Genomic DNA, 4,888 nt, shown 5'->3' with positions numbered 1-4,888 from the left:
CTCTGGCCACTTGTTGTTTCAAAAACAAATTCAGCTTCTGCGGAGACTTTGTCATTTAGGCTTAGACGCTTGCGGTGATCAGCACGCCATTCATTGTTGCGCCAGAGAACGCCAAACCTCATTACCTTGAGCACACTTTCCTCCAGAACAAAGAACCTGGCCAATTTAATCTCTGATGTGCTGCCTCGGTAGTCAATCAAATCAATTTCTGTAAGATGGAGATCAAGGCATTCGATGAGATTGTTATAGTGCGGCACATTTTTCACTTTCGGGTCTTTTTTATCTGCAAAAGAAGAGAACATATTAGAGCAGCTGGCTGTATAAGATTGTCGTGTCATCAAGAGGTACCAATATCATTCGCTCATATGATAGGGTTGGCTGGCTAGTGATATTTTCTCTCTCTCTCCTCTCATTTACCTAGGAGTACGTGAAGAGCTTGGACATTTGTTGCCTTCCACTATGTGGCCGATGCCATATTTCGCAAAAGTATGCCACATAATACGCATCGATGTCAAATCAAAAGATTTTGGCACCGCTCTCGCGATGTGAGAGAGTTGGCACCACTGTGCACACAGACCCACATGTATAAAAAATCAATCAAACCAACTACACCAGCCTCTCACTCTCCCAAACAACTGTTTTTATTGCCTCAGTCCTCTCTCTCTCTCTCCCACGCAAGTGTTTTTTCATTGCGTGAGTTAATTTGGCACCGGAGCAAAGTAGTTGATCCAGATTGGGGCACCAGGTGAGCAATGGAGGGGCATCGATGCCAAATGCATCACAAGTGAATTTGGCACGTGTTTTGGCCTACATAGTGGAGGGCCGTTATAGCCCACTTTTGTACTACCTCTTATTTAGTATAAAATTTTGACCATAGATTTACGTAAGAAAATGCCAATGCATGTCACTAAAAATTACACCATTTGAAATTATGTTCATATACGAATCCAACGATATAGTTCTTAGTGAGATGCATTAACATTTTGTCAGTTAAATCTATGGTCAATTTTTGATACTACAAAATAGGAAGAGTAAACCAGGACGGAGGTAGTACTTGCTCTTAGGGTAACCATAGAGTTACTGGAGTAGTCTAAGTTACTTTCCACTATCACTAGCCTAGGCTACTATAGTAGTACAACAAAAAAACGATGCAGGTGATCAAGTGAGAAAAAAACTAAAAACATTTCTTTCAGTGCAGTGCGTAGATGCAGTTTTGAACACTACACTTGTCATCGTAATTTGGGAAAATTGCGAAAAAATTGAGCTATGTTGTGATTACCGTTTACTAATAGGAAAGAAGTTTCACCTCGATGAGTAGCTTCTCCGTGCACAGAAAGCATGTAAGGAATCCAACAACTTGATCCAGATTGGGGCCGATAGATTTTATTGCCAAGATCTTCACTGTGCGCATAGACTGGGTCAAGCTTGTGGGAATCATTTTCTGGAAGACGGTCGTAAATACATCAAGAAGAAATTTAAAAATGTGAATTTCAAGAAGACGGAGAAGAAGATGAGTGTTGTACCTGAACGATTACGGATCCAATAAAGAGTTCGGAGAATTTGGCAGACGAGTGCACCAATGCTGTCAATTTCGGCGTGTCAATGACCCTGATTTTTGTTGGACCTTCTAGATCCGATACAAGCAATCTCTCAAGGAAAGGCGCATTCTCAATGACCATAACGTGGAACAGCTGGAGTGATCTCTTCCCAATTGATGTCTTATTGCGGGGCCAGCAAGACACATAAATCCATCGGAGATTCGTCGAGGCAATGTGGAGGCTAATGAACCCGTGGATCTGCTCAAGACGAAGGTACTCGAGCGCAGTACAGCTGCGGAGCAGGTGCTCCATAGCCTTCTTCGAGATGACAACATCGAAGAGGTCGAGCTGCTTGAGTTGAGGGAGAAGAAGGGCGGGCGCAGCACTAATCTGGGGAAGATAGCAGGAGCTAAAGCTGGCGCGGCGCGGCGCTGGCGTGAGGCGGAGCGCGGACGGCGGCAGAGAGCGACATTGTCCAGCTTCAAAGCTGAGCTCCTCGAGCTGATCTAGGGCGGGGGATAAGAACCACTCGTCGAACTTCGGTTGGACCTTGCAGTTGGTACTGAACATGTGGATGTCAAGGCGTCTGGCTGGCCCAGGGTGCGATGAAAGGATCTTGGAGACTGCGGCCATGCGTTTGCAATCCCCGTCGCGGAGGCAGCTGTCGACGGTGAGGTTGAGGGGGACGCGGCGCTAGAGGGGGCGCCACCGCCGGGAGAGCAGGGCGGTCCCCACGGCAGATTTGGTGGGGAGGAGGCCGATGATGACGAGCAGCATGTCATCGGGGAGGCTGCTGATGAAGTCCAGGCTCGCCGGATGCGGTTTTGGCTCGAGCCGCCTCTGCTTGTTGGCTGCCTCGCCGTCCATCTCAACCGGCGGCGACGCCGGTGTACACGTGTGCTGGTGTGTGTTGTGTGCTGGGTGTGGGCGAGTGCGTCCTTCTGTGCATGCCGCCGTGAAGTGGTGAATTGTGCGCGAGTGCGTCCTTCACACGGAAGAAGTGTGTCCTCAATGCGCCCTCAATTTACTAGCATGCGGGGTGCTACCCCGAGTGGTTTCAACTTTCTTTACTTCACCGCGTGTCAGATGGGCCTCTAGTTTACTTATTTTCACCCACTGCCACATGGGCCAGCACACGAAGATACAGAACACGAGCTGACAAGGCAGCATGTGGACTGGTTGACCGGTCAACTAAACAATATACGGAGCTATATGCTGACACAGTGAGCGTATAATCCATCGGTATAGAGTGTTCGAGTGAGAGGGGAGGCCCGTGAGAGATAGTAGAGAGAGAGAGAAAGAGCTACTCCCTCCGTTCGATAATGTAGTTCCAACATTTTTTAAAAAGTCAAACTTTTGAAACTTTGACCAAGTTTATAAAGAAATTACTTATATCTACAATACCAAATATAAATGATAGTATGAAGTAAGTACATCTTGTGATGAATCTAATGATCGTTCCAGATGTAAATGTTTTTCTCCACATATACCTGGTCAAACTTTTCTAAGGTTTGACTTTTCAAAACATCCATATGCTTATGGACGTGAGAGAGTCCCTAACTAGAGAAAGAGAGAGAGAGAGAGAGAGAGAGAGAGAGAGAGAGAGTGAAATAGAAAGAGTGAGTGAAAAAAGTGTGTGTGCGTGTGTGAAAGAGACATGGACAACACTCGATAAAAGTCGAGAAAAAACGTGTGTGTCTTATGCAAACATATCACACATGCATCTTCGACAACGGAAGCAAGGTGAGGAGATAGTGTGTGGTTGTTTGCAACCGAGAGAGCAAGACCCCTAGCACGTGGCCAAGAGGGGTCTGACAAACAAGGGAGAGAGGTCGAGAGAGACGTACGGAGAAAATGCAGACATGGGGAGGAGAGAGTGTATGTTTGTCATACAGAGATCCCCTGGAGATCGTGATGGGACTACATGGGTGGGAGATCGAGTGACAAGGTGTGTGCGCGATAGAAGATACCATGAGAGATATCGAGATAGACGTATGGATGGAAGGAGACAATACGTGTGTTCCTGATGGCTAGTGAGAGATAATCATACTTAGGGGGGGAGTGCTTGCACCTATGATGGAGTGAGGGATTATGGTACTTATTAGGGGGGTGCGTGTCACATAGAGAGAGAACAAGGGCGGAGAGTGTTGGATGGGTCTATATGTATAGCGCGAGCGAGACATGTGTATGTGTGAACCAGGGAGATATAAAGTTTGAGAGAGATTGAGGAGCCCCGATAAGGCCGAGTGGTGTGTCAGATAGCTGAGAGGGGGAAAGAGATATTCCATCCGCTCGATAATGCAGTGCATGTAATTTTTTTAGAAGTCAAATGGAAACTTTGATCAGGTTTACGCAAATGTTATTTATATCTACAATACCAAAGATACATCATACGAAACTACATCTCATGGTGAATCTAATGGTATATGTTTGCCGTTCTAGATGTAATTGTTTTCCTCCACGTACATGGTCAAACTTTGTGATGTTTGACTTTTCAATAAATCAATATGCTATGGACCGAGGAGAGTGCCTAAGTCGAGAGAGATCAAGTGCGTGTGAAGGAGAATGAGTAAGTGTGCAAAAAGAGTATGTGTGTGAAAGAGAAAGTGACAACAAACGATAAATTAGAGAGAGTGTGTGTTTTTTCGTTTCTTAGGCGAACATATCACGCATGCATTTCCGAGATAGAAAAGCGAAGCGAGGAGATACACAAAGATAGCTAGTGTGTGATTGTTTGCAACGGAGAGAGACACCCCTATAGCACATGTCCAATAGAGGTCTGGCCAACAAGGAACAAAGGTCGAGAGGGACACATGGAGAACATGGACGCATGGGGAGGGCGAGAGGGTGTGTTTGTGATAGAGAGATCCCCTCGAGATCGTGAGGGGACTATATGGGTGGGAGATCGAGGGAGGTGCGTGCGCGATAGAAAGATGCCTCGAGAGAAATCGAGATAGACCATGCACATGTTTGTGATGGAGACTAATATTAGCTAGTCATATACATATAGGGGGGACTGCGTGTGCCTACAATTGAGTGAGAGACCATCATACTTGGCTAGCTAGGCATGAGATTGAGTGTGTGTGTGCGTGTGAGATGGAGAGAGAACGAGGGAGAGAGATAGAGTTTTAGATGGTCCTATCGAGTGCGAGTGAGATATGCATGTGTATGTGTGACCCAGGTAGATGGAGAGTTTGAGAGAGAGGGGGAAGAGCTCCGAGATGACAGAGTGGTGCGTGAGAGAGTTACGGGCAACGAGCCAAGGAATTTGTGTGGGTACGATGAGTGCACCCAAGATATCTAGCTTGGACTAGAGAATCATACATAGTGTGCGAGAGAGACCTATAGAT

This window comes from Triticum aestivum, chromosome 1D, assembly GCF_018294505.1.
Source record: "Triticum aestivum cultivar Chinese Spring chromosome 1D, IWGSC CS RefSeq v2.1, whole genome shotgun sequence".
NCBI lineage: Eukaryota > Viridiplantae > Streptophyta > Magnoliopsida > Poales > Poaceae > Triticum > Triticum aestivum.
This window is presented reverse-complemented; position numbering follows the sequence as displayed.